We start from the raw sequence: 13,035 nt of genomic DNA, 5'->3' as shown, positions 1-13,035 counted from the left end.
TAAGACTACCCCTTAAATTTCATTTTATTGAGCTTAGATTTGAACCTTTGCTATCAATTCGCTCTCTGAGGCAGTTGCCTAAATGTATGCAAAGTGAAACATCTATACCAAAATGAGGATATTCTCCTTATTCACACCTGCCTATTTTTAAGAACTATCTTAAAATAAAAGTGCCAACACGTAAATTGCTGCTATCTGTGTCTTATAGTGTATTTCTTTTGATGAGTTGGTAAAATGCAATGGCAGCCTGTGGGGTGTTCACACACAAGGCCTGTTCATTTCTTCATCTGCTGTTGCTTGCCGCAGGATGTCTTGGGGTGACCCCTAGGCTTCAAAAGGGATAGGCTTCAAAGGTTTCTCACTCATAAGAAGAGTCTCACTGGATGACATCAGTGTCCCATCTATTCCAGCATTTTGTTTCTTATAAGAGCCAACCAGGTGCCTCTGAAAAGCCCAGCAACAGGAGACAGACATACATCTCTTCCATCACTGCTCTCCCCCACCTCATGTTCAGAAAACTATGGCCTGGAGTTAGCACGACTAATCCAATAGCCACTTGTTGTGTATGAAGGAGTTAATTGAAAGAAGAGGGTTTGTGAGTAACTGGGAGTGAGTAATTAGTCTGTTAGCCCAGAGCTTTGCAACAGGTGTGGATGATCTGTAGGGATTTTTGGGGGTGGAGTTATGGGAATATAGGCTGAGCTATTGCCTTTGTTGGTGTGCTGTTTTTGACCAATGGAATAAACTGGAGAAGTGGATGCTAATTGGTCTGTGTTTATTGCATATGGACCCACGATACTACACACTGATAGCCTATTCCTCAATCCATTTGTCTGAACCCCTTTTACACTTATCTTAGTAGTCATCACCACATCTTGGAGTAGCAAATTTTGTATACACATAGTTATATGCTGTGTGAATTAGTACATCCTTTTACCCAGGCTAAATCTCCTGCTGGTTAGTTTCATGGGATGACCCCTGGGTCTTGTGTTATCTTCCTTCTAAACAGAAAAGCCCCAAACATTATAGCCTTTTCTTGTTGTGAAAAGTACATCCCCCTTTTCATGGGGGGATGCATGTAATCTGGGGGATTGCATGTAACCTGGCAAGTACTGCTTCATGTAATCTGTGCAGCCATGCACCTGTAAGAGAAGCCCCACACAACTGAAAAGTTTTCATGCACCTATCCCTTCCTTTGGTTATCTCCTTTGATTCCTGCTGGAGTGAACCCAGGCAATGTGTGCCTGTTGCTGACAGAATGATGCTTGGAAGTCAGACATAAGTGCACATCACAAATAGAAGCAATCTGTAAGGAGAGAAGCCAGGCACTTGTGCTGTGCAGGCAGAAGTGATACTTGTAAGTGCAATTCCATCTCCTAAGGATATCATGGGGAAAGGTACAAAGAACTATCTACATTGTACAAAGAGCAAAGGTGCAAAGAAGGGGTACTAAAGTAATCAGAAGCTTTTTAGTTTGGGAAAAAAGGTGAGGAAAGTGGGGTATTAAGGCTGGGAAGAAACTAGGGGTTTATAAAATTATACATTGTTTGGCCTGGGAAGCAGAAAGAAAGAACCTCAAAATGTCACAATAATTTTATCAATGCCCCCAGAAAAACACAACATCTTAAGGAAGTTTAATAAGGTCCCATTCCCAGCTTCAATCCTTGGCATGCCTAAGTAGGGCTGGAATTTCTGGTAACAGACCCTGATTTAGAGACCCAGCCTCAATCCTATACACACTTTCCTGGGAGTGACCCATTAACTATAATGGGACTTACTTCTGAGTAGACATGCATAGGATTGGGCTCTAAGTCTCATTGAACACAATAGAACTAAGAGCCCAATCCTATGTGTGTCTTCTCTGAAGTAAGTCCTAGTATAGTCAATGGGGCTTACTCCCAGGAACATGTGGATAGGATTGTAACCTTAGTAGACATGGATAGGATTGTGTTGTAAATCTGTGTTTTTAGAGGGTCTGTTACCATTTTAGCATAAAGTATTCACTAGTTGGAGGATATTTTTAGTAAGTTTGTATCAGTCCCTCACTCACACAGGTGTAGATTTCAAAATGTAAGTATTGGAGCCAAATGGCCATTGTATGTCATGTTTGAAAATTCTGTATAAAGATTAAATGTATGTAAGGACCAATTCTATCCCCCACCACCAGCACTGATGCACAAACACCGGAGTGGTGTGTGCTGCATCCTATGGTGGAGGGGGCACTTGGGTAGCCTGCAGGACATAAGTACAAATATTTCTACTTCATCGCCTCTTTGCCTACTCTTTTGGTGGCATATGTCTGACAAAAGGGGCCCGGAGGTTTGAAAAGGATTGCTGAATCCATCTCAATTATAACCTGAAGGCATTGTAATTGCCGTGTTATAGATATAGATATTTTTATGAAAAGATCGATGGCAAACATGTGCATCCTGTTCAAACATAAATGAAGACTGTTCTGTTCTGAAGGCCTGCAATTTGCAGATGCTCACAAAACTATCAGGACAGGAGTACAGCGCATACTCTGATGAACTCATGTTTGGAGGAATTCAGCTAGAAACTTAATACTCTGTGTATGCCATTTCGGGGTTAATAACATTTGGCAATTCTAGAAGGATGTTGTTACCAGAAATTATTGCTATTGTGAGTTGGTACTGTGCTCATCTAACAGCCCGTTGCTCTGCTGTTGGGTTTCACTGAAGGATCACATGTTCCACTAGCAGAACCAGTAGGATCCAGGCAGAAGTTGCACTATGGTTTCAAGCACTCTGGCACTGCTAGAAGGAAGGTTGGCAACCTTCAGTCTCGAAAGACTATGGTATAAGCCTACAGCACCCAGTATTCCCAGGCAGTCTCCCATCCAAGTACTAACCAGGCCTGACCCTGCTTAGCTTCTGAGATCAGACGAGATCAGGCATGTGCAGGGTAACAGTTGCTTGCAAGCGTGACAAGGCCACTAGTGCAGTCACTGGCAGCCACGCATGCAGGCTGGTGGTGAAGGCTCCATTTGCTGACGAGAGGCGAACAGTGGGAGGGACAGAGGGGGAGGGGGAGGATTTGGGGCGTTTCTGGAAATTGAGGGGGAGGAACCAGGGCCAGAAGGGAGTGGATCTGGTAGCAATGGCATACACCAGATCCTATCTCCTCCATTTCAAGCCTCCCCACCCCCTTTGTTTCCTTGAACCTGTGCCAGTGAAATCGCTGGCACACATCCAAAGAAACCCATTGCAGAGTGGGGTGCTTAAGGAGGGTTAAAGGGATTTATCCACTTTCCCCTCTGAAGCCTCTCAATCCACACACCCCCGCCCCCCGAACCCCTACACTGGATATAGCACACCTGTTTTTGGCACAGCTGCACCAGTAGGGGGTTGAAGCATAGAATTGGACTCTTATTTTTATTTCCCTTCTCTAATATTGTTAAATTTTCCCCGTAACAAAATTGTGTGTTGCAATATGGTGTATTGCACTTTTCACCTTCACCTTCTTCTTCCTCTTTCCCTGCTGAACCATTGAGCTGTGGCCTTGGACTCCACAAAGGGTCTCAACACACAAAATAGTTTCCCCCATCTGCACAAGTTAACCCATGTTTAAAAGCACATCCAGTCATGTGCTCCACCCCAGAATAATCAATCCAAATAATTTCCCTTGTTAACAAATATTTTGCCTCGTCTTATTCTCTTGGCGTGCGGAATGGGGCCATGGTCACAAACGACGTTATCCAAAGTTGACGGCAATCTTTCTCTGAAATTAGAAGCGATATGGTAATTAGGTCAAAAAGTGACTGGCAGAGAGTGGCTTGTAACATTCATCATTGTAATGTTCAACGTGGATGTGATTATATAATTTCCCTTCTGTTCTGTTCATTCTGAATGTTATGAACTTTAGTAATGCTTGATTTATATCTCTAGCTACTTTTTTGCATAAAGACCAAATGTAACATTTTTAATAATTAAGTCCTCAAAGAGTTGTTCCCTCTTTATTATTGCAACGGGAGACCAGATGGTTGAAAACAAGGGTCTCAGTCTTGGCTGTTTTTCATTGATGCAGAAGAGAGAGAAGAAAGTGGTAAGTACTAGCAGCCGGGCCCCCTTGGGCAAAAACAACTGCGAATAGAATGAGTCACAGCGCTGGAGGGACTTGAACAGAATGCCCACTGTTTCTTGATCTCTCATTTCTTACATGGAAGGTTGAACACAGATGGAAAGGGAACATTTTTTTTTAAACCCGTAGCCCTCCTTGAGGCTAGGAATGAAGGAGTGGGATTACTTTGTGCCTCGTCTAACTAATTTTTGGGAATGACAATTATTTTCTGTTCCAGTTTCATTGACAATGAGAGGATATGTAATGGAGATTTTGAGAGGATATGCTTCAATACATCAGTTTGCTCTCAATTTAAAAAAAGTATGCATGTTAAAAGAGAAAAATGTTATAGATCAACAATGAAACTCATTTCTTAAAAGAAATCTGTAAAGCCAATGTACATCAGTACGTTGTCAGAACAGATTTGAGAGTATATGCAAACATATCTTCAATATCACAGAGTAATATTTAATGTGTTTCTAGCAAATGTTACCCTGCACATGCCTGATCTCGTCTGATCTCAGAAGCTAAGCAGGGTCAGGCCTGGTTAGTACTTGGATGGGAGACTGCCTGGGAATAACAGGTGCTGTAGGCTTATACCAGAGTCTTTCGAGACTGAAGGTTGCCAACCGGAGCAAATGTTCAATAGGATATGCAGCCAATTCAAACCCGTTGTGTTTTTTTTAATGCAATGTATCTTTTTCCAGCAGCAAGATCCTGTTTATGGAGTACCAGATAGTGGTTTTACTTTAAAAGTACTTATATGTTTACTGGCTAATGAAGAGGTTTACCTTCCACTAATGCTGCAAGCCTTCTGTCGGTGGAAATCAGAAACCCAAATTGCGGATCAATATTTGTCAACTGTAACAAAAACATAACTCTTCGATGCATGTTTTATTCCATTTCGGATTACGTGTGCCCTTGCCTGTGTAATTTTTAGCCACAGTCTCATTGGCGTTCACAACTAAGAAAAAAAATGTTATGTTTAAAAAAAATACTTGTGGCAGAACTGTTTGTGGACAGAGCTCACAGTCTATATATATAAGGATGTTTACTCCCTAAACAAATCTGTTTGTGGACAGATTTGTTTAGGGAGTAAACATCCTTATATATAGAATGCCATTGTTCATACTGAAAGTTTGAAACAATTAGGCTGAATTGCCAAACACCTCCTCCATGCTTAATTTATGCATGGGCTATTTTAGTAACAAAATACTGGCAGATGCATTCCACTGGGGATTTTACAAGGTGTGTATTTAAATATTTAGCTGAATAATGCCTTGAAGTTATTTGGGGAGAAACAAATTTGGAGTCTTCAGGGAAATATATCAGGTTGTGAGTGTATTCTCTCCTATTCCCTTTATTTTGGACACATTACATGGATAAGAGGGTGGGTTTAACTATCCAGGGTGCTGGCAGCTTATGCTGAGTTCTTAAAATAAAAATCCTACAATGCCTGTAATGGTATTCATTTGGAAAATGGCATCTGGTCCCTGTCCCAAACTGGAATACTTAGTTCTGGCATAAATCTCCCTCTTACTGTAGTATGCCAATGAGATGTCACAGACTTAAACAAACAAACAAACACACTCAGATCATCCCTTGCCAGAGGCCATCAAGCTGTCACCATTCTATTCAGCAATATGTGTGTTCTAGAAACGGTGCACTCCATGTAGCTACCACAAGTCAAAACTGCAAAAGTTGTGTACCATTCATTGGAAGCTGCAGATCCCTGTAGAATGAAGGGGTAGTGCTATTCAAGAGGATGAGGTATCTGAGTTGTTCACAAAGCCATATATACTGAGGCTTGAGCCAGCACAGGCCCCCTGAGCTGGCTTCCAAGTGTTGCGAAAGTGCCACAAAGCCTTTTCTCACCAACTCAGGAGTTAACTGGTGAGTTAGCTACTCAGGAGTTAGCTGGTGTGGAAGCCCATGCCAGCTCAAGGAAGCTGGATCTAACCCCAGGTGCAGTGAGTTTGTGCTGGCCCAGGGGGTGGGAGAGGGTGGTGTGAGGGTGAAACAGATGTGGGGAGGGAGCAGTTTAGGTAGGAGAAGGATCGACCAGGAGGTGGACTGGGTCTGGAAGGGATTGGAAAATTGAAAATTTCTTATTTACCATTTCTACTAATTGTGATGCAAAAAGGAGCTCTAGCAACATATTTCTGCAAGCTGCACTTTGAGTCAAAGAACAGCATGTGGCTCTTGAGCAGAGGTTTGGCCACTCCTGTTCTAGACTTCAGATAGAACAAGAAAACAGAAGCATTCATGTGAATACAATGAATTGGACTGTACTTACTGCAATATTAAGATTATAGTTTGTTTTTTTAAAATGCTAGCACAGGGCTTGTTGAAACCTGGCCCACGGGTCAGATCCAGCATTTGCCCAAATCCCTTCCTTCTGTGAGCAGCTCTTACCATTCTGCTGCTCTACTGCTTCATTCCTCAGCCATGTGGGCATTGGGATTCTCTGGACATTTATGGCCTGATATCCCAGCAGGCTTCGCACCAGGATGTCTGGGACACAGACATGACTGCCCAGAACTTCCCTGTGCCCACATGGCTAGAGAACAAAGCAGCAAACCAGTGAAACAGCTAGTGCTGCTTGGGACAGCGAACACATTTTTACTGTGCAGCGGTCTTCAGTTTGGAGATTAGAAAATTAGAAATACCCAACAATAAGAGCTTGCATTTCAGTTGTTATGTAGTGGTTATATGTTTTGGAACTGTGTCTTCAAAGCTTTTCCATTTCAATTTTTTCTGGGTCCCATCCTGCAAATGCCCTTCTTTCTAGTATTTATTACGATTTCATCCTGCTTCTGCTCCCACAACTCTACAACTGACAGAGACCAAAGATGTCTAACCCAAAGACAACAATTAATTGTCAGTTGGACTAGATTTATTTTTTAATGAGGGACAATGATGAAACATAAACCATTAAACATTTTGCTGTATAGTATCTTTAAAATGTAACAGTTTGCAAGAAAAACGGCATCCCAAAGTGAAAGGCACAATCCTTTAATTTGAATATGTTTACAGATGGATTATCATGGTGGAATCACAATGCATAAATAAATAACACTTAAATAATAATCACCAGGTTTTAGCAGACAAAAATGGAGGCTAATATGCAGGTCTGCAAACAGAATTGTAAAAGTCTGGTGTTTTTTGTCCCAGTAGGTGAGCAAATAATTGGCAATGTTGCCACTTAAGTGACTTGTTAAATTCTCTAAACACTGATGGTGCTAAAGAAGAAACCAAGTCAGTATTTGCATACTATTCTAATTCAGTAGTGCCATTCCAATTCTGACTTCCAACATCTGGCTTCTTTCCCTTCGTCAATACAGTCCCCCAGGACTGACAAAACACAGCAAGTTGAAACACTTGTGCTAAATGGCGTGCTTGGGTTTGGGAAACTAATTGCCAGGAACAGATCATGGATCAATTGTGTTTCAATCCTAATCACTCTTGCTTAATAACATTGAAAAATATTGCAAAAGTTTGCTGATGTTACACTCACGTTCTGTTGGAATGGGAGACCACCTGGATGTCACTATTTCTCAGTTCAAATACGTTGTAAAGGGCATTCATTCTGGAGTCAAAAAATACACCTATTTATAAGATGATTTGCGGAGGGTCACGCTGGATAAAAAACAGCTGTTGCCACATTCAGAGGGCCTGTTCAAGCCTACCACAGGCTGGATTGATTCCAACATGAAACAAAATGTCTTGTGTGACTGTTAAATGGTAAGTGCCAAATTTAAGTACCTTTCGGTAGTGTGAAAAGCAGTACCTCTTTAGAAGTGTGACAAATGAGATGGACAATGAGCATCTCAGGCCTTTCCGCTCTAGCCTCTCAGTAAGAGCTTTCTGATAATGAGCCCCATCACAAACTCAGTTGTGAGACGGACTGTGCTGGAAGTAACTGAGGAATTGACCTTTCTGTTCACTACTATACCTGGTAAAATCAGAGGGTCATTTTCTTGGTAGTTTGAAATGTTATTTAAAAACAGTCCTTTTTCATAACCCTTTGTACCAGTGTTTCTCAAACTGTGGGTTGGGACTCACTAGGTGGGTCGCAAGCTAATTTCAGGTAGGTCCCCATTCATTTCAATATTTTATTTTTAATCTATGAGACTTGATGCTACCATGGGATGTGACTGCATTTGGGGAAATGTTACAGACCTGAACTTTTAACAAGCTACTATGTGTATTCTTTTCATAATGATAGTCAATGGGACTTACTCCTGGGTAAGTGTGGATAGAATTGCAGCCACGGATTGTGAAAAATGTTCCTGCTTGATGATATCACTTCCAGTCATGACATCACTTCTGGTGGGTCCTGACAGATTCTCATTCTAAAAAGTGGGTCCTTGTGCTAAATGTGTGAGAACCACTACTCTGCACAAAGCAATGTGTAGATGGAAACTTTGCAGACCATGAAGAAAGCAACTCCATATCTTCAGTTCCCAGTGGATGTCAGAGGGGGAAGAGTTACATCTGGCCTCATAATGGAGGTGGAACAGAAGTGGGTGGGTGCACTGTTGCACCAACTTTGGGGCCAATGGGGTGCCATGGGGTGCCATCTTTAGCAGAGTCTGTTTCTCCACACTTAGTTCTAGGTGGGGGTGTAAAGGATTATGTCAATACCATGTAAAATGGAGAATGTGGAAGAATCATAATTTTACAGCCCAATCATATTCTGGGCTGTTGGGAGAAGGAATTTACAACAGCGGAAAGAGGCTCCATTGGTGGCCATTCTAGGAGAACTGCCACAAGACATGGCAGTGCTACCCATCCATTGCCAACCCCCCCCCCCCCCCGTGGCCTCCTGAGCAGGTAAGGCAGCAGCAAGGGAACAGAGAGGCTGTGGGACGGGGTGGATCCAGCAGTGATAATGTGCACTGGATCCCGTCCTCTCTGTGAGCAGCCTCCCTGCCCCCATTTCTCTCCTCAGACTTGCACTGGCTGAAGAGTTGGTGCAGGTCCAAGAAGACCCACTGCAGAGCAGAAGGTTTGCGGATGGAGGAATAAGAGGATTTAAATCTCCTTTCTCCTTTGAAGCCTGAAAGAATCTCCTTTCTCCTGAGCCACCTCCTCGCTGGGTATAGTGTGCTCTTTTTTGGTGTGGTTGCACCAGCAGGGGAAGGGGTTGGAAGGACAGGACTGGGCTCTCAATAATGTACAAGACATTGTCCACTGAGAAGTGATACACATTTTACTAACCCTACTCCATCCCTGCTTAAAGCTTCCAAAGGACCAAACTAAGATTAATTCCTTACGTATCTGTAATGCATATTTGACAGTCTGTCGCTGTGATTCTCAACAAGTTTACTTGGAAATCAAGAACATTTTGTACATTCAACAGAATCATGCTTTTCCTGAACTGAGTCGCTGCATGTTGCAAGTGGGAAACGGTATCTTTTAATGCCTCCTCATGAGAAATTTCTTTGCACAGAGGAATAGGGCCAGTCCCCCAGTCTGCCAGCAGTCCCCCCAATGCACTCAGTCGGCATGCTGATATCAGCACACCAATCCAAGGGCCGCCCCCTAAGTGCAGCACCCCCCCCCAGAGACTTCCTGAAGTCCAGGAAGGCTGCACGCAGCCTCCTTGGTCCTCAGAAGGTCTTCTGGGGACCAAAAATTGTCACTTCTGGTTTTCACCATGGCACTTCCAGGTGTGACAGTGGCCAGGAGCACCACTGCACGGGCAAGGAGTGCTTCTAATGTGGGGGAGCAATTTACAGCCCAATCCTATGCATGTCTAGGCAGAAGTCAGTCCCATTAGAGTCAATGGGGCTTACTCCCAGGAAAGTGTGGATAGGATTGGGCTGTGTGTCAAGTGATTTCTCCACTCTCAGCCCAACTAGTATAATCTACAAAAAGCACTGACATTTGATCCTCCTGAATATATACTCAGGTCCTAAATTCTATGGATTTGTGTGTCAGTTGCCTGTAAGTAACTCTTCTTAACACTACAACTTGAGTCATAAATCAAGTTCATCCCTGTCTAAAGCTAAGCACCTCAATTAGTTTGAGGCTCCTGAGTTATAGACTCATTTTCTCCCACCCATGCCCCAGTCATCAAATTACAAAACGATTAAGCCTGTGTCATCTGAAATCATGCCAATGTATTTATTTTACCAATCTTTGTTATGCATATTTTTCATAGCAATCTACTGTATGTAAACTGAGGAGGAAGGAGGAGAATTTATCAAATAATATAAGTACATCCAATAAAATCATAATATACCTGTAGGCATTCTATGCAAAGAAAAGAGATGGGATTTGACAGGTCATTTATATGTGGCAGATTATTCAGTCTACTCTATTAAGCCTGAACCAAAACTCTTTAAAGTCTTGTGGAATCTTTGAAACTGTTTCAATGAACCTGGTGAGAGGTCTGTCATGACAACATGAACATGCATGTAAAGTGAGTTAATTCTGCAGCCGTCTTAAGAGTCAAACCTGGGTAGGGTTGAATGAGGATAAACTGTTGTCTTGTCATCTATTCTTTACATTTTATACATGTGTACAGACACACACTAACCTTATGGGCATCACATTCGGTGGTGCATTAAGAACTCACATTAAGAACTCACATTCGGTGGTGCAATGTGCTTTTCAGCTGTCACAAATGGTAACACACCATTTTGCACAGCCCAGCCACTGCTGCCAGTGCCTTCCCATGAGCCTTGGTACCAGTAAGTCAGCAGACAGGGCAGGCAGGAGGAAGAGCTGGGCAGAACGGGGCAGAGACTGTGGTGGGGAGGAGGGTTGATTGAGAAAAGGAAGGGGGTTAAATCTTTGGTGCAGTTCGAAGTACACCTATTTGCAGTCCAATCATATGCAAATCTACTCAAAAGTAAGTCCCATTAGAGTAAATGGGGCTTACCCCCAGGAAAGTGTGGATAAGATTGGGCTGTCAGGCAGCAGAGCCTTCCCTCCCAACCCCTGCATGAACTGACCCAAGGTGGCAGGCATTCACTCTCTGTCATTATGCAGACTCAGTGGTTTGCTGATTGAGGTGGTGGCCAGTTCATGTTCATTGGCACTGTTGTGTTTGTGTAGAGCGGTTTATACTGCCAGAATGCTTGTTCCAACAGTGTAAGCATCCCTTAGGATTGGGCTGTGATGATCAGCCAAGGTGTTTTGGTCTTGTCACCTGTTTAATGCTGCAATGCATTATTGTGATTATCATTATTATTATTGTGAGCCTCTTTCCCAAGAAAGACAGGATAGAAATCAAATAAATGAACAAATAGAGTAAGAAAATTATTCACCCTGCTCCACTCTTTCTCCATACAGTCAGTTGCTCAAGTCTAACTAGGGCCATATATAAATGGAAGTAGGCTTCTGCATGGACATCTCTAGTTGCATGAGGAAATGTGAATGCAAGTAGATACTATGTGCATGTTTACTCAGGCAAAATGGCCTTCTTAAAGTTATGCAAGGGCCAATGCTAAGGACAATGTCCTCTTTCATGTGAGGGGAAGTCCCACATAGCAGCTAATTGGTACCATCAAGGCACATTGGGTTCCCACTAAACTTCGGTGTGTTCATCCTCTTCCAAACCACCATGGCTTCTGAACAATGATCCGTAAACTGGACACCTCCTGGATCACAGAAAGAAACATTTCAGCATATGCACATTTCACTCCAAACCTCCCAATGATCCTTAGTGGTGACCTTCATGTAGAATGTTAAAAGATGATCTTCAATATGATCTGTCCAGGTAGCAGTTAAAAAAAGAATTGCTGATTTAAAAAATGCATATTCAAAGGAAGCAAGGCAAATCCTGCAGTGAAGAATTCGTTAGTCACGACAACTTTTTGTGAAGGCCACAGACAATAGGAACTGAATTGTATGATGCTGGATCCCAACAGAGAGAGAACCGAGACATATCAGATTCCTAGTACTCATTGCCGCAAAATAAATGTCAATTCTCATTAGAGAAAACAGTTCCTTAACTCTTTCCTTAGATGCTGTAATTTTCGAGATGAAATAAGTCTGCATCTTTTAGTGCATATTCCTGCACACCACTTATTTCCTCTATGTCCCAATCAGAGGTAATCATTGGCAATAAATAATGTGCAGATTTAAAGTTCACTCATATGTCACTGAAAGCATTTTTTTTCCCCAAGCAAACAAGTTTTCTTTGAATTGATGTGGTTTTTCATGCTATGTTACAAGCCTTATGCCTCTTTCCTCATCTGTAATGGTGAGAAATCACACCATTAAAATATTTATATTTCGGATTAACAGTTGCACGCTTGCTAAACAAGCACCATCAATAATTTTCACTTTGATGCTTTTTATGATAATATACTGTAATTGGATTCAGCAGTAAATCCAAACACAGCTCTCAGAAATGAAGCAGCCGCTTGATGAGGCATACTGTAAAATGATTTCAAAATATGCTTATTGAGGATAAGATGCCAGGAAGGATAGTTTTGTGTCTTAAGACAATCTAGGCTCAGAAAGGTAGACTGGGACTAAATTGGTGCCATGCCAGTATTGACCCTTCTTTGTTAATTGGCAGGTGGGTATTGCATCCTCTTATTTTTTTCAGGCATGTCAATAAAATAATTCATAGCTTAATCATGGTAACTGCAAAGGAAGTTATTTAAAAGCAGCAGCAATGCCTTATCAGTCTGTGATGCCTCCAGTTCTGAAAGATAGTTTCTGAAAAACAGAACACTCATCTTCAACACTGTAAGACCATAATGATTTATGTGTTACCTAGCCTGTCAGTGCTCTTAGATTTTCTTAATATATGCATTAGCTGTAAGAATTTTTAATTGGTAAAGAAAACCAAAATAGCAGGGGACACAATCCAGCCAAAGTGGTGCACATTTACATTCCATGAACTTTCATGTGAGAAAATGCTGAACTGTGTCATTCAAATCAATGACAGCCTAATTCTGAACTTGATGTGCCAGTTTATTGCTGGCTCACACT

At 42.1% G+C, this 13,035-nt stretch overlaps 2 pseudogenes; one reads left to right on the top strand and one right to left on the bottom strand.

Moving 5' to 3' along the window:
• Positions 1-2,820: 2,820 nt before the first annotated feature.
• Positions 2,821-2,941, bottom strand: LOC136638327 (5S ribosomal RNA; annotated as a pseudogene).
• Positions 2,942-4,552: 1,611 nt separating this feature from the next.
• On the top strand, positions 4,553-4,672 carry LOC136638132 (5S ribosomal RNA; annotated as a pseudogene).
• Positions 4,673-13,035: the final 8,363 nt, after the last annotated feature.

Source organism: Tiliqua scincoides, chromosome 1 (assembly GCF_035046505.1).
Source record: "Tiliqua scincoides isolate rTilSci1 chromosome 1, rTilSci1.hap2, whole genome shotgun sequence".
NCBI lineage: Eukaryota > Metazoa > Chordata > Lepidosauria > Squamata > Scincidae > Tiliqua > Tiliqua scincoides.
Note: the sequence above shows the minus strand (reverse complement) of the source record. Positions and strands in the feature narration are given on the sequence as shown.